Source organism: Vicugna pacos, chromosome 3 (genome assembly GCF_048564905.1).
Source record: "Vicugna pacos chromosome 3, VicPac4, whole genome shotgun sequence".
Taxonomy (NCBI): Eukaryota; Metazoa; Chordata; class Mammalia; order Artiodactyla; family Camelidae; genus Vicugna; species Vicugna pacos.
This window is the reverse complement of record NC_132989.1, coordinates 42,307,394-42,334,710: the sequence shown is the minus strand read 5'-3', so window position 1 is coordinate 42,334,710 and position 27,317 is coordinate 42,307,394. Positions and strand designations below refer to the sequence as shown.

The window sequence follows — 27,317 nt, the reverse complement described above, 5'->3', positions numbered from 1 at the left end:
AGATATGTGTAATTTAGGGAAGGATGAAAAAACAAGGGAATACATTTTCATTTAAGTGATAAAGAGCTTTGAAGCTCAGGTACACACCATGTGGGAACAAGAGAATTTCAGTCTTGAGATATCTTTTTAATTTATTTGAAATCAAATTCTATTTCATTAAAAAACTATTGAACATAGAGTGTCCTCTCAGTATAAGTCTCAAAATAAACTGAAGAACATAGGAATTACTTTTGAGGTCCCGTTAGGTGAAATAAACAAAATATATTTAGGTAAAAGTTATTAGCATGTGGAGTACAAGAGAAAATCTTGAATATTGCATTTACCGCAGTGATACAGTAAAGCTAAATTTAGTGACTGCATTTCACATTTTGAAAATGTTGCCAACCTAACACATTTAAAAAGCAGTCAGCTTAAAACGTATAACCTTTAACCATCTACCTAAAGCTTTGAAATAAAATCATGATGTTGTATTCTGCTTCTGGGAGAAAATTCAGTAATTGTCAGTAATTGAAAATAGGTGCTATATTTTCTTTTAACAAAACACAGACCAAGTAGCAGTATAATGTCTGAAATTTACATTTTGGTAATTTATGTTGCTCCATTTCTGGTATGTAAAATGAGCTTTCTTATTCAACTTCTTTCTTTAAAAGTGTATATTCATGATTTTTACACTGTGACCTCTTCGTTATTTTATTAAGGGCTCGGTTTTAGAATGTTGTCAGTCATCTACAAGAAAAAAAGTGATTTTGGGGTTTATATAATTTAAACTTTATTTTTTTTTTACATGTAAAGTCTGTCATTTATATTTTCTCTTTACAAGTGTTATGATTTTTTACTTTCAAAAATAAAAGACAAAAATAGCAATAAGTCATAATAATTTATATCATAATAAATATTTTATAGTACACTGCCTAATGCCCCAATATTAAAAAAAATAGAATAGACTGTTTCTGAATATAGCAATAAAAGTAAACAGTGCAAAGAGAAATTAAATTTCCTTAGTTATTTAAATTATTGTAATGATTAGATAATTAAATTAAATTAGATTAATTAAAACAATAGAAAAGGTAAAGCTTCAGAAATACATGGTTTCCTAGAAATAGAGACAAATTGATCCCTCTTCAGAACTCCAGATGAAGGTATTTTCCATTATATTACTTAGTGTTCATCTTCACAGGGATTCATATGATAATGATGATTTCTTTTTAGAATTTTGGTTCCTGAACAATGTGAACTATGAGCTTATTTTCTTTTACCATCTACTAAGGTTTCTGCAATCACCTTTTGCATGTCCTTTTTTGCTTTTGTTGTCTGGGAGCTCTCAATTGAACTTAGTATTCAAACACAGCAATTACATTCTCTGCTGGCATAGTCAACTCCTCTTTCTTAAAATGCCCTTGTTTTTTATCTTTATGTTAAGTACCTTGTGTAGGCATGTGTTTCACATCTAAATTCCTGAAATTTTTTCAAATGTTATAAATTTATAAAAGGCTTTTCCTTACAAATTCTGTTTGTGATTATTTGATGTAGCAGATGAAGAAATGGGAACAACAGTTAAATGTCTCCATACACACACACATACAGTGTTTTTAAAAAACAAAGCAAAGATAACCTTGTTTTGTTTAGGTTTATTTATTCAAAAGATACCGTAGTACTATTGTGGTGCTACTAAGAAAGATGGAAGCAATTGGATCTTAGAAAACATTTGAAAATCTGGAAATGGGACGAAGAGAAATAAGTCCTCATTTTAAAGCTAGAAACAAAGCTTCTGAGAGTAAAGGCTGAAAGAGGACTGAGTCCCAGGAATGAACTTGAACTTGTACTAGATACATCTTCACAACTGTAGCATACTTCACAATTTTTTTTTCCTCTTTCTCTGGCATTGAATGCCAGCTATTTTAGATAGATACATCAGTTATAATGAACAAGCTTAACAGGGAAAAATGTCTCAAACAAAATAAAAGTTCAAGAGTTTGACTAAAACTAAGAGACTGCATTTCTTTTTAGATAGATTGGCAATTAATTTGTCCTTAAATGTATTTATGAAAAAGAATTATGGAAGGTGAATTAAACACTAAAGTAGGAGTCTTCATTTCTGAGAGACATTGACAGTTATGTCCCAAGGAGTAGTGGTGGCCTTATTTTTAAAGTTACATGGGGAAACTGATTTATTCTCTGATTTTCAGTCTCTTTTTGTAATGATGACATTATGATCAATTCTGATGGTGACCCCCATGGTCACCTTTATTAACCTTCTACTTCTAGTATTTTTCTAACTCAAGTATAAATTAAATTTGCCAGTTATAGTTTAAAAACTATGAAAGCCAATTAAGAGAAAATTTAGGTTGAGTTGGTTGGCTGAATTCTGTGTAAATAGGAAAGGTGAGTTTCCAGAGCCCTGCTCTTCACTACATGACTTAATCACTTACCCTCTTCTCCAGTTTCTACCTTCCCATGAAATTCTTTGTTTTTCTGTTAAAACTGTCTACTTGGCATTAGGCTATTTCAGGGACACAGATGCGTAAGATAACTGGATTCAAGACTATTAGCATCTGAATTTGCAAAAATATGTTTAAATGAATTGAATTGAAAGTATTGAATTCGGTTAAAAACCACAATTCTAGTCCACTGATTTCACTTTTTTTTTTAACTTTTAAGATTTATACTGATATCCCAAAGATAAGTAATCTTGCAAAAATTGTGAGAGTCCCCATAACTTTATATTCCACCGAGAATCTGTGATTTGGCCACATTTCATTGTTTTGAGTTGAAACAGAACATGGCCCATAGAAGTAAATTTTTAAGGTGAGAGGCTCCATGGAATAGAGAATTGATGGTCTTGTCTAAATTGCAAATAGGATCAGAACACACGTCATCAATCCTGTTTACTTTGCAAGTTATTACATTAAATTTAGTTCTAAATTAGTGTTATAAAAATGTGTAAGATTAATGGTCCATCTTAAATCATGCAGTATTTCTTTCTCTATACATTATTAAAAATTTCATTAAAAAAAGAAAAGCTAAGTAGTCACTGGAAACCATCAATAATCTTTCCACATTTGCACATTGCCTTTCAGTCTGTCCCCATGGACTCCCGCCTTGTAACATCCTGTTTACAGTGGGCCTTTTTACCTATTCATGAGGATGCCTAACTCTGTTCACAGTAAGGCATACGTGACAATGAATCAGGCTTAACTAAAAATTTTTTCACATCTTCTTTATTATCTTTAGATGATCTTGTTTTGTTGAAGTTTTTAATAATAAAGAATTCCCATTGAATTATCTTCTCTAGCTTAAAAAGTCCTGATCTTTAACCCTGTGATGTCCCAGGCTTTTTATCTTAAAGGCTAACTCTAATAAATTGATAATGAAGGCTCAGAACGTTGTGTTGAGAAGGATTCTGAGTCTTCAGAAGACCTTAGCAGGTGATTGATTAGCAGTTACGCTAATGGAAACAGGAGAGTACTTTTGAAAGAGAAAATGTTTATTACTGATTTTCAGAGATGTTTTTATATTCTATTTTTTATTTTTACCAAATACAAAAATAATGTAGTTTCTTGCCTTTTAAAACTGACTTTACTATTTTATTATTTTGTAATTTTTTTCTTTTTTTTTATTTACAGCATTGAATTAGTTTCTGGTGTACAGCATAGTGATTTAGTTACACATATGTACATATTACTATGAAAAATATGAAAAAGAATATAATTTTCTTATTTAAAGTAGTGCTTCTTGAAGGTGATAGACAATTTTGCATTATTGACTGTGTGCTCTTTCTGGATCAGTTGGAGTACCTCTTCATGTACCTTAATGTTCATACAGATGATTTGATCTGAGCTGAGTGTTCTCATCACTCACATGTCTGAGAACATATTTCTGCCTTATTTCATGAAAAACAGCTTTCATAGAAATTTTTTTTTGATTGGACCACAATCTTCTCATGTGCATGTTTCCTCCTTGACTTGTATTTTATAAGATGGCACAAATATTTGGAGCCAACCTGGTTTGAGTCCTTTTTTTTCTGAACTAATACATGAAGAATTTCTTTCTTTATTCTTAATAACTTAAAAATACCAGAATTTCCTTTTTTCTTATAGTTCAAAAATTTATCAATACGTATATTTTAATCAATCACACTTATAACACAATGAGACTTCTCAATTTGCTCAGAAAATACTGATTGTTCTTTTCTCTGATTGCTTTTGTTCTGATTCTTCTGTTCTCAACTTTAAGAAAACTACTTGCCTACATCCTTCCTTCTGTTTTCCATCGTCTACATCAGTCATCTCCTTTTGCACTTAATTTTGTCCCATTCTTCTCAGTTCTGAGAAGACTCTTGAGTTTTTTATACACTTATTTGATACACATCTTCTTAGAACTGACACTTACTGCTCCAGTCTCCAACACAGCTCTTAACTTGGCTATAGCGTTATTCCTTACCAGTTCATCCATATCTCATTCATTTGATTTTTCTCTTAAAAAGTTATTTATAACAATCTTCTTTTATTTGATAGTAGCCATGTCTCATGAACTTTATTGAAAATGTCAAACAGTTCTTGAAAGTTTTCTTCTGATTCCTACTCTGAATTATTTTCGGAGGTGTCATTTATCTTCTGAATTTTTACCTTATTTGACAATGTTTTCCATAGGTCACATGTTACTTTTTTTTTTGCTCTCATTCTCAGATAGTGTAAGATCAGCATTTTCAATGAACAGAAAGAGAAGACTGACCTTGGTTTTGCCCTTTGTCCACACATAGGATGGAAAGTTTTCCATCTCAGATAAACAAATTGGGCTGAGGGGCAGACAAAGTAGTGTCAACTTTTAAAGTCTAAGATTCTGTCAGAATGTCATGTAGTGTACTCTGTTCTGCCCAGGTATCCCTGTGCTTTCTTTCCCGAGGGCTTGTTACCTCTGTGACACTGAGCTACTGTGGTACATCAAACAAAACAACTTCCAGAAGAATTACATGTTTCTTTATTCATGGATTGCTCACCCAGCACAATATTGTTTGGAGGAACACTGATCCAAAAATGCACTTAATGGTTGTCAGGGATTCTTCAGGCTGTGTTGTATGTGTGTGTGGAGGGGTTGTTGTTGGCCGAGAAGAAAGGAGGGAGGGAGAGTGGCCATAGAAGCATTCTACTCACCCTGAAAGGGTGGTATCTAGGGATAGGAGCAGGATGGCTGCCAACTAGTGAGTAGTGGGCCTTCTTGGAACTGACTGAGGAGCTGAGATGGTCAAGTGCATCTGCTTCTTCCACTCCTTTTTAAAATAGTTTTTATATCATGAAGCAAGTTCAGAATATTTCATGAGCCAAAGCTTTGAGAGGATTTTCTCCATCTATCTAGATTGGCACTCAATAAATGAAACATATTTATGTCCCACATGGGGGGCAATGGAAAAACAGCTTCAAGCTTCATAATTAACTTCTGTGTAAACACAAGTATTTTTTTAGAGCTTTAGTTTCTCGTGTTCTCCCCTAGGAGAGCAAAGGAGGACACCCAGGACATTATTTCAAAGTCACCCTTTTTCACCCATCCGTCCCCCAAAGGAAGTTGGGCTTTCTCGTTCATCAACACATGATTAACCGAATTACCATTCCAGACAAAATAGCACAGTTACTCTCTGGAGCATGTTTATAAAATATGCAAATCCAACTTGTCCGTTGCTTCATTATTGCATCCATTATTTAGTTTCATTATAAAGCATTTGAGGGTAAGAAAGGATAATTAATGCAATTAAGTTTCCATGGTTTAGAAATTCCCTAATTTTAGTAAATGTTTTAATGGAACTCTAGCACAAAAATAAAGATGCAATTCTTTACTTTCATTATAACAGCACCAAATAGAACAAAATAATTACTCTGAAACTCAAAATAGTCTATAAATGAACACTGATGATTTAATGGAAAGCCACTAAACTGTACGTATAGATTACAAATGTATGTACATTTTTCTTTTTCTGTTTCTGGATAAATAGAGAATGGGAGAGGAAGGAAGCTTAGCTATTTATTTTGTAAGGTATTTGCATCTGTATTATCACCTTGTAACTTACTTGAAGCATCACTGCTTTGGGGGATTAATTTTTTAATACTACATTGCCAAGATTCATTCATATTTTGTATGTCATTATAGTTTGTTCATTTTAACTTCTTTGTAATGTACCACATCATAGTCATCAACTCTCCAATGGAAGATTGCTGTTCACGGTAGTTTCTTTCTATAGTGTACAGTGCTACTAAAAATACTCTTGAATGGAAATTGTGTCGTACATGTGCACGCATTTCTCTTGGGAATATATTCATAAGATTGGAATTCTTGGGTCACAGGAGCTATATGGTTCATCTCTAGGATATAATGTCAGAATTACTTCCACTATCCCTGCAGCACTTTTCATTACATTTTAAATTATTTATTGGTGTCTTGGATATATACAAACATTGATGCATCTTTTGATAAATATCCAACTAGTGAATATTTATTAAGCATCAACAGGTGTTTAGTGGACTGGGCTTCATCCTAGAGGCAAACTTATAAACCATCATCACAACCCCTCTTCTCAGAAATTTCATCATCTGGTAGAATTAAACCTCCATTTTATGATGTGGGTTGAAAAAATTCACACCCAAACACAGAGAGAGAGAGAGAGAGAGAGATAGCCCTGGTTCTGCTCTCTATATGTGTGAAAGAACCTGGGCAAGACAGATAAGCTCCTAGAACTTCTGCAAACTGAGGGAGTTGGACTAGATTAGTATCTTTCAAACTGTGTCTTGTGATGACCTTGCTCTGTTTATCGATGAAGGTGTGAATGTTGGAGATTATTTGGTAGCGGAAGGTGGAGATAGGGGAAGGGAAGAAGAGACAGTGTTGGGACTCAAGGAGGTCTAACAAAGCAGTTTCCGTTTGATCTCCAAGGTTTTTATATTTCGTAGGATAAAGTTTTTCTATTGATAAGCCACATCAAATGTTTAAAACTTGCTGGAATAGATGATCTCTTCAGTCCTTTTTTGCCCTAATGTCCTGTGACTATACACTGTATTATTTTGGGCAATTAATGCTAGCTGCTACAACTGATGAAGCCCCAAATCTCAGTGGCTTAACCAACACAGGTTTATTTTGAACTCATACATAGCTGCTATGGGCTGGCAGAAGCTCTCCTCCATCAGGTAACTCAGGGACACAGCTCTCTCAATTTTGTGAGGCTGTGCACTCACCTCTTAGGTTGTAGCAGCATAGGAGAAGAATGGAGGAAGCACACCCACCTTTAACTACTCAGCTCGGAAGTGACACCACATAAATTCACAGCCCTTTGGCTGAACCAAGTCACATGGCCCCAACTTCACCCCAGAGCAGGCAGGAACATGTGGGAGAGCACATTGAATATTTGAATATTTGGTGCACAGTAACTCTAGCACATGTACCAAGTGCAGGAAGCCTAATTCAGAGGCAAAAATGGCACAGTGATCAGAGTCAAGGTGAGATACAGTTAAACAGCAGAGATTTTCTTGGAAAGGTACTTTGTTATCCTCAAAGAAGTTATTCTTTCCAAAAGATTTTCATTGTGGTCTTTTGTTTTCTGGGAAATATACAATGTTTCTATGAGGACCCATAATTTTCTTGCTTTTAGGGTTGAAGGATAAGATATAAAAATGGGGTTATTGGGTCTCTCTCATACTAAACTTCAGTTTTTTAGAAAACAGTTCCTCAAGTTCTACCATGAGGAGTAGATGTATCAATTCATGTTATTTTAGAATGTAATTCCACTATTCCATGGCTTCTCAGCTCAAGCAGTCTGTTTCCTTCTATGCAGATCAAAATGCAAAGACCCTTTTCTCCTGAAGTGTGTACCTGTTTTTTCCTGTGTGTGCTGAGATGAAGGCTAACACAGTACAGTCTTTCCAACCATCTTGATGTATCTTAATTGTACTTTTGAGTTTGACGATACTGACTTTATCATCTGAGTTCTGCCTCTCCTTGCCCAGTGGCACAGCACGCTCGATATGGTTCACTTTCTGAAACAACAGATTTAACTTTGTTGTTGCTAATGATCAGGAGACATCCAAAAATTGCATCAGAAGCAATTAAATCATTTTGGGAAGGGGCTGCTGCTGAGTTGGTGTGCTCTCCGGGGGGTGATTGTGGTGACTCAAAGCAACAATAAGAGCAAAATGGAAAGAAGCCTGTGCCTGGTGTGGGGGTGTAGCTGCAAGGAGGACTGGGAAAACAGTTCAGCTGGAGAAGCAAAGGTAAAATTATAAACGGAGTGATGCAGGAAATGACTGACATTAGGGGACATGCTTCAGCTGTCTGATGAAAAAAAAAACAAAGCCACTGAAGACTATGAAAAGGAAGAGAGGAAAAGTGAACTCATGTCAGGACTAGGAGCCATAGAGGAGATACTTACTGAAATACTTAGAGAAATATCTTTAGGAGCTTAAAAAAAAAATCAGTTCTGTAAAGGAAATGACCATTTTGTTTCCTGATCTTGTTTTAAAATGGAGCCTAACTAGGGCAAAGCAGATTTGGGGACAAAGGAAATGGGGTGGGACCATGTCATTCTTCCTGTGTCTCAGTTGGAGGCACACTTGACAAAGGAGCAAATAAAGCTTCTTGTTTGGGTTCAGCCATTTGTCTTTTTTCTTAATTTAATTTAATTTTTAATTTGTATTTAATTTTTTTAATTTTTACTTTTTGATTTTAAGTGTACTAATTTCTGGTATAGAGCATAGTGATTCAGATATATATACACATATACATATATATATACACACACATATATATATATATATATATATTCTTTTTCATTGTATGTTGCTACAAGCCATTGAATATAGTCCCCTGTGCTATGCAGCAGGACCTTGTTGTTTATCTATTCTGTACATAGTAGTTTGTATTAGCCAATCCAAAACTCCCAATTTATCCTTCCCCCTTCTTTCCTCTTTGGTAACCAAAAGTTTGTTTTCTGTGTCTGTGAGTTTCTTTCTGTTTTGTAAGTTCATTTGCGTCTTTTTTTTTTTTTTTGATTCTACATTTTAACTGTTATCATATGATGTTTGTCTTTCTCTGTCAGACTTACTGCACTTAGTATGATAATCTCTAGGTCCATCCATGTCTCTGCAGATGACATTATTTCATTCCTTTTATGGCTGCATAATATTCTGTTTTCTTTACCCATTCATCTGTTGATGGACATTTAGATTGTTTCCATGTCTTGGCTATTGTAAATAGTGCTGCTGTGAACATTGGGGTGCATATATCTTTTTGGATTAGAGCAATTTGAATCATTTGGTTGTTTGTCCTGCTGCTTCTAGTGGTTACTCAAATCCAGGTAGGAAAGGTGGTTCTTTGAAGGGTGAGTTAATGAGGCAACTCTCCAGTGTTTTTGTGGTAGGATTTTGCTCTTCCCAACCATGTATTTTACCAATTTTCTTGAGGAAGTCTGCTGAGATATTCATGTAATGTCCCAGCTATGAAACCCTTTAAATCATCAGCTGTAAACACCAAACATAAGCCATAGGAGATTTAGAAAGATAATTAGAAATCTAAACTTTTTGAAACATTAGACTGAGATAGTTTTATAGCTGAACTGTAACTAAACATTTTAAAATATAATTCCTAATTCCTGTAATTATTTAAATAATCGAAGTAAAAATTTGGAAGCTTCTTAATTTATTTTAAGAAATCAGCATAACTTTAACACCAAAACCTTATCGAGATAGTACTCCGTAAGAACTAAAGATCATTTCTTATGAATATTGATGTGAAAAAAAAATATATAAAAGTTAGTCTATCAAGTTCAGCCATATATTAAGAGAATAATAATCTATGAGTAAGTCAAACTAATGCAAGAATAGGAATGCAAGAATAGTTCAACATTAGTAAACCAAATACAAAATGTGTTACAATTTTAAAAATTATAAGCAATATTATAAGATGCCACTGACAAATATTAAATTTATATGTTATATATAAATTTTATAGGACCTGATAAAATTCATCAGTTATTCCTCATAAAAACTTATAAAGTAGAATAGAAGAAATTACTTGGTCATGGTAAAATTATTCATATAAATACCTGCTGTTAAATATATATTTTAAAAAGGAAACAAAACCCATTTTCAATAAAATCATGGATAATAGACAAGTACTTACCAAAATTATTCAGTAGGGTTTTGACAATTATACCTAATGTAATCAAGCAATTTTTTAAAATAAATTCTTAAAAAACAATGCAAATATTTGAAAAGAACAAATCACTTACTGATAATATAATTATACCTAAAGTCTCAAGAGGCTTTATTAAGAACTGTTAGTCTGAATAGGGAAATTGATAAAATGCTGAATAAAAAAAAATATATATATAGCTTTTATGCAAACTAGCAGTATCTGGTTAGTAAAGATTATTTTGGGGGAGAAAAATTTGTGTATGTATTGCTATGTATCCTGGTTCAAAAAAATCCCCAAACCATAAAACATCTATAAATAGGAAGATGCTTGATTATATGAAGAGAATATAATGTATTGTAAAAGTCTTTCATAAGACCCAAATAAAATAGTAAATATCTAGGTAAAAAGATCTAATGTCACAAAAATAGCAGTCATTCCAAACATATTACATAAATTAATACAATTCCACTCAGTATTTCACAAGACTTATTTTGTAATAGGTAAAAATTATTATTTAAATAATTCATATAGCAGGATAAATGGTTGAGTACTAAAACATTTAAAATAAAATAGCAAAGAGTGTCATGCCTTCACAAAAATTAAAACATATACAGAACTAATGTAATCAAAAGATTATTATATTTTCACAAGAATCTACATAAGTGGACTCCTGACACCTAAAATATTCCCAAATTGATTCAAGTACGTGTGGGGAGTTGGCATATAATAAGGGGAAACTTTTAATTCAATGGGCAAAGGGTTGTTTATTTAATAAAGATTCCTATCATGTGGAAAAGAAAAAGCTGAGCCCTCTATCTTTCACAATATACAAAAATTTTTGTCTATGTTGACTCTTCAAATGTAAAACATCAGAATATTAGAAGAAGATTTATGTAATTTGGGCATGTAAGAGACTATCAAAATTATACATGATACACAGAAGACTTTAAGATATATATATTGCACTATCAGTTTCTTGAACCATGAATGGTTATCTAAAACCATGAAGTGTCTGAGATTTTACAACTTGCAAGCTACATGGGCTGTCATCATGTTATGGATGCTGGCAGGAGATACGTTTCTTGGTTCAGAAACAAAGGACTTTATTAGTTACAGGAACAGCAGTAGCCAGAGTATTGGCATTTTCTTGTGCCTGTTTCCAGAGCCCCAATTGCCACATGGTAAAATGGAGAGTGTCACATGACACTTGCAAGCATCATGGGTTACGTACAGCAGGGGTACCCTGAGCTTAGGGACCCCAAATTTTCTATAGTGGACAATAAGCATGCCTACCCTCTCCTCCAGAGGGAAGCACTTTCTCTGTCTGCTATGGCTGTTCTTTGTACAAACATCGCTGTAAGAAGAGTGCAGGACACAGGCAGGAAGTGCCTCTGCTCAGAGGCAGATAGAAAGTCAAAGAGACCCATGGAAGGTTGTCTCCCAACAACAGCATAAGCAAAGTTCTAGTAAAGTAAAAAACTTCTTAAAAATATTTACACCACATGTAATAGAAAATGAATTTGTATGTTATATGTGTATATATATGTTAATATATGTATTGACCCAGAAATTCCATTTTCATGATTCATCTGACAGATAGAAACCTAGTTCTCCGTAAATGCTTATTTACAGGAATATTTGCATAAGTATGGTTTATAGTGACAGGAATTGAGATGCATCTTGAACACACATAAAAAATTCTTGGTACCTAGTGTATTTTATACTGAAAAAAGAAAATCAACAAAGAAACACAACACCTAAATCTAATTTGTTTGGATTGTGGCTTAGAAGAAAGACATTGTAAATTCTCACAATTGAGTGGAAAGAAAAAGCAACAAAAACCTACGATTACATTTGATGTCAACCACATAACAACAGTTCACAAATATGCTGACTTACGTTACAGACGACGAAGGAGGTTTCACTGTGGGCAGGAGTAAAGAGGGGATGAGCAGGCTTCCATCCAGAGTCCTTTATTGTTATAAAAACACTCTTAAATCCCTGTCTTCAACCACTGCAGATTGCAGGATAGGATCCCAAAAGGAAGGATTCACCAAGAATAACTACATGATGAACATGGTTAATATCGAACTTCAGTGACACCTGTCAAACCTGACCTCAGTCCACTGCTATACAAACACACGTGGGAATGCTCCAGAGTGATGCAGTCCTGCAAATCCAGAACTAAAATGTAACTTCTAAAGAAGGTTCATTCGTATCTATGTAAATCTTTCCCCAAATTTGAGAATTTCCTGAAAATCTTTTGGGAAGTGAAAGTGACTGCACCATTTTTATGTTGAAGCAGGTAGTAAACAGATTACAGACAGTAGCATCAATAGAATAATTGGGCCTAAGAGCTAAACGATATTTTATTTGTTTCTTTAAAAAAAAGAGAGAGAGAAAGAGAAAAGGAAATGTCTGGACTTGTCCAGACACTAGTCTAGATGTATTTCTTTGGTGAAGTCTGGGATGACAGCTACAGCTTCTTGGTTTATATTTATGTCTTCAATTAACTGTGTTATCTACAGCTTTGCTCATTGAGTCTAATATCACAAGTTATGGGTCTCTAAAGTCATAAATTCAAATTCATTTTCTTAGTGAGATTGCTTATCACTTAAAAGGGAGCTTTCATTCTGGAGCTCCTAGAACTTCTGGATTATTCTGTAACTCAGTGATAACCATGCAGGTGAAACCCTTAAGTAAAATAAAGCAAAGACTGTTAATGGCTGTCAAATTACTCAGCATAAAAGGCAGGAAATAATGGGTTTACAATGCATTAGCTGTTTTAAAAGAATTGTCAATTAAAGTGCTCAGCTAGTTGCAAACATATTCATCAGACAAAAGCGGGTACTGATAAAATATTTAAATGTTTAAAATAATAAAGGAAGATTAAGGTGTCAAAGTTGATGAAAATAATTATCCCATGGTAAAAGCAGGTTAGTTTTCTTCCTTAATCAAAAGCTCTGATTCTGCTGTCATGTAGGTGCATTTGGGGTGCAGGTGAGGGAGGTGGAGAGGAATTGGGGTGTCTGGTCAGATGTAGAATGGCCTGAATGTTAACAGGAATATTGATGGATGTGGTATCTCTCTAGGCACATAATAAAACGCCTTGCATTTGTTTAGCATTTTATACTTCATATGCTTTCACATAGATTATTTCACTTAATCTTCTCAAGACTCTTGTTAATAACGAGAAGTTCAGAGAAGGAAGATGAATTACCCAACTTTACAGAGAAACTCCATCAACAGTCGATTTTCTAATTTCTCGCACAGCATGCTCTCTGGACTGTATGGCTGTCTTTTTGTTTAAAGCAGCTCTGATGGGCTGCTTGCTTGTTTGCTCAAGAACAATTTATATGACTTGAAAGTAACAATATAAGCAATTTTCTTGACAACTTTCAATATTTAAAAAAAAAAAAAAAGGAAGAAGAAGAAATCAAACACCACAGGGCTGCCTGAGATGCTCTAGTTCATTTTACAGAGGAGGAAAGCAGGACCCAGGATGGCTAAACCACTATGCCAAGGCCACTGAGCAAGCTGGAAAAGAGCCGAGGAGTTGGGGCTGAACTACCATGCTTTACACATCTTCCTTTTCTCTTGGGTTGCCTTCACTTTGCTCCTCGCCCCACTAGCTCATGCCACCTCCACTAAAACTCAGAGGGAATTCACTCCAAAAGTCAAGTGAGTTATTATAGCCTCAAATCCCTCAGGGCTATTAAGACATACAAACAGATTCCCTAAATTAGAGATTACTTCTTGGGGCATCAGGATGGTCTTCAGACTTCCGCACAGCATTGTGGTTTTTGATTCCTGGTTTCCTCTGATCTGTTGGTTGAATTGTCCCTGATGCGACTTACTGCCTTCATGAATGCCAGTAACCTCTCTCTAAAATTGCTTCAGTAAATACTCAAGGTCTTTGACATAAAAATGTATCTCATACTCCAGAGGCCAAGATATACTGTCTTTTAAAAATTTATGGTCATAAAAAGCACCTACTGAATGTAATTTGGGGTGATTATATATCCTATTTGATGAAATTATCTGTGATTGCTTTAGGCAGCAGGAGCCGTCTAAAGTTTAAGGTAGAGATAAATTGTGTTTTTGATATTTTAGAAAAGAAACATAAGGTCAGGGTCATTTTTCATGTCTGTAAATGTCTACCTATTGTAGTGATGTATTTTGGCCTCTGAACTGAATTGTTCATAGAGTAGAATAAATCATTGAGAACCCAGGAAGGCTATACAATGATCAATAATGATGCCAAGTTAAATCAACATTATCATTGTATAAAACCAAAAAATCTAATATTTTATATCATACGACTGAGTCTTAATTGTACGTTTATTTTGAGGCTGATTAAACAGGAGGGCATTTGTGATCATCATAATCCCAAGGATATTTCCAAAGCCCAGTTGTATTTTAACTTCCAAATGAATAACACAATGTTACTTTTACTTCATTTGTAAGTCTCAATAAATCTGCCTTTATCATCTAACATAATTTAATAAGAATTTCTAAAATTAAATTGATGAATTATTGGTATGCTTTTAATTAGCAAAGAAGAAAGTAGCACTTTTGTGGGAATATACTTTCTCTGATCTGCCTCGTCATTCCAAGGACAAAAATCAAACAAAAAAATTACCTGGAAATAGTAAGATTCCATCACTGGCTAATGAGTGGGATCAGTGAGGAGAACTAAAGGAGTAAGAAAGAGCCTGTGCCAGCCCTGCCTGTGCCTGATCCTCTTGTGAGTCTATTGAGGGATGAATATTGGTCAGTGTCTGTCCATAAGCCTTCCCAAAGGTCCATTTAGATGAAAAGGTGTCTACAAGGCAGTATAAAGTTTAATTGTTTAGATTTAAACTCTGGCTCACTTATTGGCAAGCACCAGAAAGCTAGCAAAGTGCTAAAAGTGAGACTCAAACTGTCCTCTTGGATAACTTCTGAAGGCTGGAAAACAGATTTAGGTTTCTCTTCCAAGTGATCTATTGCATATTTAGATCAACTGCAAGAAGTCATTAACTCATCTGCTCTTTTTTTCAGTAGACTGAACTTGCTCAGAACATGCTAACACACACCTTTCCATGATGGGATTTGGACACTGTCTTGAGTTCTTGCAGGAGTATAGATGTAATTCTTCTCCACTGTACTCCAGCAAGAGTGTCTGAAGCATTGCCTCCAGATCTGGTGTGGGTGTGCGGAAAGGAGGGTGACTAGGTGGGCTTGAGAGTAGCTGTGGAAGCCCTCAGCTTACTTGCGAGCTGTGCCCACTCCAGTTTTCATAAGGGCCTGGTAACATAAGCTTGATAAAAACACAGTGTCTCAGGTTTAGAAAAGAGGGGCAAAAAGAGAAAGAAAAATAAAGAGGGCCAGTATAGTTTCTGTTATATAGATAACCTCTAATCTAAGAAAAAAGAACCTCCAAATTATAACAGCAAACTCTGCAAATGGTAATCACTGTGCATAGTAGTGCAGGACCGTAATAATGACTGTGCAAGCTTGAAATGAAGAAAATGATCTTAATAATCAATGGGGAAAATTGGGATTGTTCTGTGACCTTTAAAAATTTTTGTCAAAACATACTACCAAAGGAGAAAATTACAGGCCAATATTGAAGAAGATAGATATAAAAATCCTCAACAAAATGTTAGCAAACAGAACCCAACAAGACATAAAAAGATCATACACTGTGATCATCTTGGACTCATCCCAGGGACATAAGGATAGTTCAACATACAAATCAATTAATATGATACACCCCATCAGCAAAAGAAAGGACAAATATCCATATGATCATCTCAATAGATTTATGATGTCCTGTCTTATGTTTAAGTCTTTAAGCCATTTTGAGATTTTTGTGTATGGTGTGAGTTTATTTTTGTGTATTGTGTTCTAACTTCATTGATTTACATGCAGCTGTCCACATTTCCCAGCACCACTTGCTGAAGAGACTGTCTTTACTCCATTGTACATTCTTGCCTCCTTTGTCATAGATTAATTGACTGTAAGTGTGTGGGTTTATTTCTAGGCTCTCTGTTCTGTTCCATTGATCCATATGTCTGTTCTTGTGCCAATACCATGCTGTTTTAATTACTGTAACTCTGGACAGCCGCATGTAAATCAATGAAGTTAGAAAACCATGCACAAAAATAAACTCACACCATACACAAAAATAAACTCAAAATGGCTAAAAGACTTAAACATAAGACAGGACACCATAAATCTCCCAGAAGAGAACATAGGCAAAACATTCTCTGACATAAATCTCAGCAATGTTCTCCTAGGGCAGTTTACCCAGGCCATAGAAATAAAAGCAAAAATAAACAAATGGAATCTAATTAAACTTATAAGCTTTTGCACAACAAAAGAAACCATAAAGAAAACAAAAAGACAACCTATGGAATGGAAGAGAATATTTGAAAATAATGCAACTGACAAGGGCTTAATTTCCAGAATGTATAAACAGCTCATACAGCTTAATAACACAGACACAAAAAACAGCCCAATCCAAAAATGGGCAGAAGACCTAAACAAGCAGTTCTCCAATGAAGACACACAAATGGCTAATAGGCATGTGAAAAATGCTAAATATGGCTAGTTATCAGAGAAATGCGAATCAAAACTACAATGAGGTATCACCTCACACCAGTCAGAATGGCCATCATTAAAAAGTCCACAAACGTTTGAGATTTGCAAATACTAGTTACTATATGTAAAATAGATAAACAGTAAGTTTAGCAATAAGTATAGGACAGGGAACTATATTCAATATCTTGTAATCTATAATGAAAAAGAATATATGTATATGTATGACTGAAACATACTGTACACGAGAAATTGACACAACATTGTAAACTGACTACAATTCAACTAGAAAATAAAATTAAATTTAAAAATTACATTTAAAAATTTTATCAAAACATTAGAAAAATATTACTGTTGGATACAAAGACATAGAGAAATGAAAAAAAATACCAAAACCTAGTATTCATTTAGTACACTGAAATGTAAAACATTAGAAACATTGAGAATTAAAAATACTTACTTCTTTGTAAAAAACGTATTAAAAATAGTTTGCACCATGTTTGTTACCTTGTTCTCACCGTGCACCTTACCATATGAAATGGGCATCTTGTCTTTGCCTTGGTGAACTGTCACACTTCTTTCTCATCATTGATTATCTTCTAGTATTTTAAGTGTCATGGAATCATTCCAAGACTTCCTTTAATGTGAAGTTTTTTGCTCACATCACTTCTTTTAAAACATCTTCATTTTTTCTTCTATAAAATCATCACCAAGTTTCTCTGACTGCGTATCAGTCTCTTAAATGTTCGATTGCTGCCATTCGCACGATCTGCGATTTCTTCTATAACCCTATTTTTTTTCTATTCCAAAGTCGCTTCCAGAGTTGTCGCTTTTTGTTTGCTGTGATTTCATATTTGTTGATCATTTGTTTCCCTCTGCAGATTACCATTTTTGTAAAGTGTCATGCGGGTTTGTCACTGGGGGACAAATAGGTAGTGCAGCTATGTGCTTTGCTGTGTGTTTGTGAACTGAATAACGGACAGTAACCAATCAAGGACAGCTTGGGAAAAAGAACTCTGTGGACTGAAGAGCTAGCATCAGAGTTTTTACTTTGTGCACTTTATTTCTCCCCATTAATATAGGGTGGTAATTGAAATTTCAGCCATGTTGTTGAGGAGGCTGGTGTTATTTAACTAAACCACAGTGACTGAAATTCACGCATGTCTGAACCATGCAAAGCAAAGACCGCTTGCATTATTACACTGTAATGGTCATAAAACACATTGGAATTGAGAATGATCTGGTGTAGCAAAGAATGACACTTGTGGTAGGGAGCCTGCTGGGATTCATTGGAGCCCCATAGAGAAATGACTGCTTGAGAGGTAGACAAATTAGTCTATATCTGTCCTGCAGAAGAAGCTGGGAAGGGCATCTTTCTTGGTAAAGATCAGCTGGAGGTTGTCCCAGCATAGACATTGCCAAAGGAAAAGAGAGACAGTGAAGAAAATTGCAGACCTCAAGCATCACTGGAGAGGGTAATGTTTTAGTAAGCCCAGGTGAGATGATCCTTGGCAACATCCTAAAATAAATGTGTGGAGGTCTCTTGTGAGGGTGGATCTAAAAGAAAGATCCTGCAATGGCAGCTGGGGATAGAGCCAGAGAAAACTAGTTTCTTACATTGTGACCTAATTTTCCATATCTGTTGGTGTGGCCTGAGGAATACGATTCCTGATTTCTTCCTTTGAAAGTGCTTAAGAATCATACAGAAAGTCTGGTCTTAAAAGAATACGCCTGAGGCATCTCAGAGGGTGTCTTTGGATAGCCTCTAAGTGTCTTTTGACTCCTAAATGAGATTTTTCAACTGCCAAAGAGAAATTTTAGTTACCTGTTGAGTGTCAAGTGGCTATCCAAGCCATAAATAAACAGTCAAACCTAGAAAAGTAGCAAGGGTGTGTAGGGCACTTTCTGGAAAAGTATTTTGAGAAATTGCCTCTCAGCTGCCTCTAGAGAGCCATATTTCTAATCATTAACCGCCCAGAGGGGTAAAGATTAAGCACAAAGAAGTACCTTTCACCCAACAGTTTGCCTCTGAAGTACTGATCATCTGTGACATGGACAGATATTGACAGCTTTCTGTGAAATCTTACAGGCTCTGTGTGCAACAGTTGCTTCAGTGTCTGTTACCGTGGACACTCACCATAATGGCACTTTAGCCTTATGAACTGGACCAGGAAGATTGAGTAGAATGTTGCCATTGTCTGAGGGGCAGAAGAGGGAGGCAGGTGCTTCTCTTTGTCTGTGTTACCTCACTTACCACTTAACCACCTAAAAGAGAGCTTGTACAGCTCTAGGAAGCTTTCCGTGGCTCCAAACTGCATTCCTTAAACCTTCTGTACCAGTGCATACCTTTATAAACTTCTATCCCAGATGAGTTCTTCCCCTCGACCAAGAACAGGCACTGGCTAGTTTGGATAGCTGCTGTGTTATACTAAGGTGGCCAGAAGTAGTGTGCAGGGCTCTGTCCCTTCCTCCTAAGGCAGCAGGGGCTGGGAGTCACGGAGAGGTAGATAGATGAGGCCAACTGCATCTTCTGGGATGGTGATGGATGAGTTAAGCAGGAGACTCCTGTGTAAGGTTCAATATGCCAGGATTCAAAAGAGAACAAGATGCTGGTGCCAGAAGCCAGCGTGGCTTTCTTCAGAGTTTTTGGGCGCGCCATTCCCAGGAAGGCTTGGAATGGAGAGATTGCATTATTACCTAGCGGCAGTTACTCATCTGAGGAGTGGAAAATTCCAACACAAACATGCACTCAGGCAAATTCTCTATGGCAACGTACTTTAGTATTGCCACCACCTCACCCTCCTTTCTGTCTAACTCCCAGGCTAAGCTTTGATCCTGAAGAGGAGGAAAAACTTCCTTCTACCCTCTTAGGTTCTGCAGTTGGGCCTAAGAATTAAACTGATACAAGACAAATTAACAGGAGAAAAACATGCAAATTTTATTTCAGATTTGTACTTGTACACGGGTATCTTCAGAGGCAAATGAAGACCTGAGGAAGCTGTTAGGCCAATAAACTTAAATACATTTATATACAAAGAATGATAAATTGTGGAGATGTGACAAGACAGAGGAACTTGGGCTGGGGCAGTAAATTGTGGGACAGTAATTAGGAAACATCTGGGGGAAACTAATAGAAGATAAGGCTCATTTTAGTAGATTTGTTTGTACAGGTGCATCTTGCTTTTGACTTCCAGTCTCTGGTGACAAGAAATGCTTTTCTTCCTGGTACAGGGAAGGTACCTTTCTCATGGGAAATTTCATGACTTGCTTTGCGGTAGAAAGAGGTAGGTTAGAGAGTTCTTTCTGCATCTGCTTTTTCTCAAGTGCTTTCAGCTCAGGATGAGCAGTATGCCAGAGGGGCATGTTCTGAGGGGTCATGTTCTCAACTTTTTCAGATCCAACTCCGTCGTGGGGCAGTTCACCATTACTGTGAACACAGTTGCGGGGCTGCCAAAGGACCACCCTCTCCTCCCCCATCCCCACCCTCACCTCTACCCCCATGGCAGTAAAAGGATGAGGTCCAGAGCCTTAAAGAGTGACCTTTTTCTCAATTAGGTTTGAAGCAACTGTAAGTTATCTACTGGCTATACAGTGCTAATTTGCATGTTTTATAAAACATGACCAGTGTTTTATAAATCCAGTTGAGTCAGGAGACTGATCCGGTGGGGAGATGTGCCCATAGAGTTGGTGCAATGATACCTACTTTGTAGAGTGTTGAAATGATATAATGATACTTTTTTTATAAGTCCCTTGAAAAATATCTGACTTCTAGCACTCCCCGCCCTCACCGTAGACCTGCAGAATCTGAAGCTCATGGTAAGGGCCCTGCAGACTATTTTTAACAGGGGATGGGTGAAACTCCACTGTCTTTGGCTCAGCGTGGGTGGCTTGGCCAGCATTTAGGGACTACTTCTAGAATTCTGTAAGGCGCTTGGCATCCCACCTGGCATATAAGTGGTAGCTATTGATGCTGCTATTGTTATTATTCAGCTCAGTAAAAATTATTCCAACCCTAAGAGTTATCCAAAAATATGATGGGCTGGTTTTGAAGGTGTTGATACCACTGTCTTGGAAACTGAAATGCAGATGGATCCATAGCATGATAGTTAAGAGCATAATGTCTGGAGCCAGACTACCTAGGTTTTAATACTAACTTTTCCACTCACCAGATACTTAACCTTGGGCAGGTGACAGTGATTCCGTTTCCTCATGTCTAAGTCACAGTAAATAACACCTCTGTCCATAATATTGTTGTAAGAATGATCATATATCTAATTTAAAAATTTTAAAAGCATATTTAAAAAGTATTTTACCATCTCTGAAATCAGAGTACACTGTCCAATCAGTGGTGTGTCATAATCTGTGGCATTGTTTTTTTCTTTCTTTGTGGTACACAGCATGATGATGACTTTTGTAATCAACAGTAGCTTCGATTTAGTGAAATACGTAAGTGATTTAATCCATGGAAATTGCTAACAGCAATGTCTGACACATAACAAGCACTAAGAAGGGTGGCCAGAGTTGATTCAGTTGAAATTTCTCAGGGGAAGGATTATGTTCCAGGTGAGTCACTGGGTTTGATAATATTTAGCTCTTCTAAGTTTAGCTGGATATCTTCCGTGTGCCTCTCTCAGGATGCTTATTTTTAGAATTCGTTATTAATTGTCTTTATGTTTTCCATTTGAGACTCTAGACTTTTCCTTCCTTTTGGCCTTCCATCTTGGTTTAGGGTAGGACTCTAGGCTCTTCACCAGTTGGATTACTACTTTGAAGGGTTCACCATGCTTTGTTTATTGTTCAGTTTGGTCCTAGACCTTATTGTATAGTAATGTTCCTTGTTTTGTCCAGATTCTTACATGGACAGGAAAGGGAAAATGAATATTAGAAGATAAAGGTAGTTCAGATACACATGATTTCAGCTTGAGAGTGGGTGTTATCCTCATAATGATATTAAGAAAACTCCTCACCATCCTCAGTAGAATGTTGACCAAAGGTAATTCGACCATGAAATGGTATTTCTAGTACCTCTTAATTTAATTTGCTTAAAACTAGCAAGGCTAACGTGAGGCTTAGTTATTTTTGGAATATTGCACTTAAAGTGAAATGGATACTTGACTGATTTCCAAAAGAATATGTGAAGTGAATGATAATAAAAGGTGAGGCACTTAGGGATCAAAGAGCTCAGAGTCTGTCTGAAAGGAGCAGAGGGGATAGACGTTTTTAGGCCCCTTACTAAAAATTGCATTGCTTATGGAATAAGTTAGGCTTTATTTCCTAGCAGCTAAACCAAAAAAAAAAAAATGTACAAGGTTTTGTAACCTCAGTTACCAAATAGAGAATGAGATCAAATTAATTTACAGAGAAGAAAACATCATCCTTGAAATGAAACTCAAGCAACTGTTTACCATGTTGATTTCTGATCATGGTGAGATAAACTGTATGTTACCTAAAGAAAACATATCCAAATAATTTTACTGGCTCACTTCCATGATAATGAATATATTATTAACAAATACACTTAAGTTGCTCTCATGAACCCATAAGATACAGAGAGTACTCTGAAAAGAGTCCCAGCATGTAGTGACCATTTAAATGAGTCATTTGAACTGGAGCATTTCAGTGAAAGGAGTGCTGCTGATAATTATGCCAGGAAAGCAGGTAAAAACCTGGACGATCCTGGTCACCCCCAGAGAGAGTTTCCATTTTATCCCTTTCAGACCTAAGTTGGGTAGAAATTGTTAGGAGCAAAAGGCGATAGAGACAAAGTCGTTGCATAAAATAAAGCACGAGGAAAGTGTAGACAATCAAAAGAGCAAGGAATTATGTAATTCCTGCTGATGATTCCTAGACAGTGAAACCTAGATTTTTTTTTTCAAGTCTGGAGCTCGAGGTGCTATGGACCACATTCACGGAGGACACAAACATGATATCCTTAAAGTTCTCTTTGGATTTCCGAAAGAGATTTCTCTGACAATATTATAATGGATTCAAATTTACAGAAGTAAATCCAGCTATTAAAATAGACATAAGTTGGAGTTAGAATTAATGAATAAAAACCTAAACAGTTCAGGATTTTTAAAACATTTCCTAGCTTTCCCTCCAAAAATGAATAGGGGGCATTTTCTTTTCTTTTTCAGCAAAAAATATGCAGAGCTGGTTCTCTGCAAAAATGTAATGGATCTGACTCTGAAGAGAAAATTGTAGATAAGAATGCTAAAATTCACTACCCGATGTTCAGGGTCAGAGAAGTGGCTCCGTATCTTAGTGACTTAGGATACACGCAGTGTTCTCCTTATGTGAGCTTTTCTTAGCACTCAAGTAGACTTGTCTGGATTCCCTGCTTCCTTGTGGCTTTCATTGTGCTGTATAAAGAAAGTTAAGGGTATACATTTCTAGGATGAGCCTGATGACAGTCTAGGAAAATTGGGAGAAATCTTTTAAGGGCACTTTAAATCAGTATCTTCATTTTCTTTCTTTAGTCTTGTAAAGAGACTGGAAATAATAAGTCTAGTGTGAGCATTTGGAGTGGACCTTCAATCAAAGGAAGATGATACTATAAACAAGTTCCACTTGTTTTAACCGATGCCTCTCCCAAAGTCAGTATGGTTCTCTGTTATCTTAGATTTGGAATTGGAGAACTTGCCAAAGCTACTTCATCCTTACTGGAGTCTTGTTGGGTGTCTAAGCCCACCCATATAGGGTCTCTGGGGAATTGGAAGTGTCTCTTGTATTGAGGAGCAGAGAGAGAGTTCACTTAGTGTTGAGCTCATTTTCAAAGGTTCTCTGAGACCCAGAGGTTTGGAAATGAAAGCCAGCTATATCTGCTTTGATGTGTCAGAACAAAATTAGAGACATTTCCAGGACTTAGATGGAAATGTCAGCTGATAATATGAAAAAGTAGAGTGCACAGGGCGTATCTTAGTAAGTCTGATGGAAATGGCATCCAGGAGACGGCTGGTGATTGGAGCCTATGAATGATATAATGAAGTCTATGGCCCCTGAAGGAAAGCAGGCAAAAGTCTGTGAAATGCACAAGCCGAATGCAGAGTGAGCCAGGCCATAGGTCTGTTGGGGGCCACACTTAGAGACATGCTGGTGTGACCGAGTTGCTGCTGCCGCCTGATCTTAACCTGGTACTGACGGAAAAGCTGAATACTTCTCTCCAGCTGTCCAGAGACTGTTCATTGCCCATCCACAGTGCTGAGTAGATTATGATTCCCTGACCACAAGAAATGAGCAGGCTAACTCTGGCTTTAAGGACCTATCTGGGCCAGTGGTGGCTAGAATGGTGCTTAGAATGCTGATGTGATTTGATCAGCAAGCCACGTTAGCACTGATGTTTAAAAATAGAGTGATTTCACACAAAAATACATAGAGTTCTAAATTCTCTGAATAATTGAAAGTTCCTATAGTGCCAGTTCTGCACTGCATCCTCGTCACCATCAGCTGACTCCTTGTAAACATGGGGCAAGAGCCCTGGAGGCCTGTCTTCAGTGCTGAACAGTGGTGCTGGTTGTCGTTACATCCAGCCTGCTTCTCCCATGTTTGTTGCCTGCTTTGCCTTCCTAAACACTTGACTTTGTAACCCTGATCTAGCCTCATGGGGAGTCACCTGGGCTTAATGGAAGGCTCAAAGCCTTACAAACACAGAGCGATCTTGACTTGAATCTTTCGATGACATTTGTTAGATGTATCAGTTTGAACAAATTGCTTAACTTCTGAGTCTCAGTTTACATATTTGTAAAATGAGGCTGTTAATGCCTACCTTGCAAAGTCGTTTTCAGGATTCAAGAAAATATATGGTAAAAATAAATTTGAGATAATTAAAATATATAGATACACTGCAGTGCCTGGCACAAAGCAACAGTAAATAAAACATAGTCATTATTACTGTTCTTCTTCTTCTTTGTTTCTATGCTTCTGTTTAATAGAACAAATTACTTCATTAGGGCTTGATAACATTCAAAAAATGCTTAATTAAAAATAACTGTGCACTAGAGAGGGGACCATGTGCATTCTACCTGATGCTGTGATATTTTGCATCTTCTCACAAAAAATTATATTGCATTTATTGGTTATTTGGGGGTTTTTCCTAAGAAAATAGATTCCTTTACTTCTTCTTGACTCTGCATTTGTTTTCTTAAATTTATCAGGAGAAATAGATTAATATAATAAAATCCTTATTTGTACTTTATACAATTTTTCTGTTTCTTATCATACTTTAAATATATTTTCTATTAACATTTATTTCTTTATACTCTGAATTGGGTTATAACACAAATGCAATGAAAATCAAGACAAGAAAAATATAGTAATAGAATGGAGGGAAATCAATATACAGGGACCCCCTCAGATGAGACAGAACCTTGGGATGATGGAACCTTTATTCCTGCATCTTCTCACAGCAGTGAGGGACCTTCATCGGGAGAGGGAGTCCCTACCAGGTTCCAGATACTGGAATGGGGGCTCCATATTTGCGTGGGTATATACCTTTCTGGTTTTCTTTAAAAATAATCAGTGTTACTATACACGATGGACCCCACAATGGCAATGAGGACTTTTGTTTTATACCATTTGAGGATTTATCTCCTGTGTAACCAACAGAAGAACAGAACTAAAAAATAAGAATTAGTCTTTTATGGAAGTTAAGTTTCCTAGGAAATGCCTCCTAATTTTATTCTTCTCTATTTTTATTAGGCTTGATTGCCAGATGAAGCTCATTTTGTAAAAGTTTGGTGTTATTTCATTGTGTGTGTGTGTGTGTGTGTGTGTGTGTGTGTGTGTGTGTGAAAGAGAGAATGAAGGATGAAGGGAGGGAGGGATAGGGTGGGGAGATAAAGAGAAGTAGTGAATTACTGATGGGATGATGTGATGACCTGTGTGCATGGCCACAAAGAGGAGCCTAGGACTGAGCAAAAAGTGAGCAGTCAGGGCTGTCTGTCTTGCTGACACCCCCCTACCCACCTCACCACTTCAACAAGCAGCTTTGCTGTCTGTCACGTGCATGTCTTTGATAAGCAGACTCTTTCCCCTGGCTTGTTAAAAACTACTTTCATCCCAAAGAGCTCTGCTTCTCTTTGAGGAGTAGCACTTCTTGAATAGCCTTTCTGTGTATCTCCAGTGGGCAATATGGTCTTTTCAGTTTTTCTCATAAGAGTAAGGCAGAGGTTTTTTTCATTTTATTTACTTCCTTAGCCAAACCTCAGTGACTACCTTCCATTCCATCTGGGATGCTGGGCAGCGGACCTAGATATTCTTCCTAGTGCATTCACCCCCAAAGAAGGAATGTCTGGAATTCATAATCAGAAGTGAGACGAGGCTGCCTTATGGGAATGTGTGTCCGGTGTGAGGAGCAGAGCACTTGGAGAAGCTCTCAGTGAGATTGGAACTAGCTTCCTACCTGGGCGGGGCAGAAGCAAAGACGTGCCACAGGTAAATGGAAGATCTTTGATCTAGACTGCTCACATACAGCTCACAGAAATAAGCCCTGACAATGCAGTTTTTCTTAGTTGTGGGAAAGAATTTATCCATGATACTTTAAGAGAAAGACGAGATCTTTATTTTTACTCGTCTCTTCTCATCAGAGCTGTTTCATCTCTACCCTCTTTGCACCATGAGCCTTTTTTTTTTAACAGGTTATGAATCTTTTATAATGATTTTTCAGAAAGGCTTTCATGGTTTTATTAGATTGTTGGATGCCTATTAAATCTTTATTGAGTCCTTATTATGCAATTAATCTGTTAGTCTTGGCACTCCGCATTAGGGACCTTTACTTGGTAAACAGGCACGGGCGTGTACTTCATCGACGTGGTCTCTGAAGCAGGCTCAGTAAGAGAAACTAGACAGCATGCCGAGTTTTTACTTAATTGTAAAGCCTGTAGACTTTAATCCTGAGATTCATTGATAAAAACCCATTTTTATCTAATGAAAGTATTTCTGGAAAAAATGAAGCCCTGAAAATATCTTGTAGTGTTTTGCTATGGACTATTTAGAAGAAAGTCTGTCTCACTGAAAAGCAGTATGAAAGGATAGGAAATATAAAAAATATACCCAGCGTTTGTATTTGTTTTTGAAAGAAACAAATGTATTATAAAAGATTTTTAAATTTTTCTACATGAAGGGAAAAGAATCTTTGAAAATGCAGTGCCTGAATCCTGTATATGTGTAGATTAGAAACATTTATTTTACTGATCCTGAGATCGTGGAGAGGAGAGATCAGCATCTCTGAAATGACAAATAGTTTTCATTTCTTTAAAACTGATATTTAGGCAGACATCTCAAATGCACCCCACATCTGGTTTCTACAGAAAGATCGTCCTCAAAAATCTCTTTGATAAATCAAAGTGGCTAAGCTGAAGCAGACCCGACTATCTGTAGGGCGGGGCTTACAAAGAAGTTATCATAGTTAATACTTCAGAAAAAAATAAGTAATCATAGTAGGTATTAGGTTCTTTGAGGGGCTAGTGTGTTTATCTGAATTTTAATATAGCACTTTGATTCAGCCTTTGCTTTTTCATATCCATGCCTTAAAAAGTCATTCTCTGCCCTCTACTGCCAGTGTT

At 36.4% G+C, this 27,317-nt stretch overlaps 1 protein-coding gene across 2 annotated transcripts in view; it reads left to right on the top strand.

Moving 5' to 3' along the window:
* KCNN2 (potassium calcium-activated channel subfamily N member 2) overlaps window positions 1-27,317 on the top strand; it is a 364,774-nt gene that overhangs the window by 117,953 nt on the left and 219,504 nt on the right. The gene's annotated exons all lie outside the window — the stretch shown is intronic.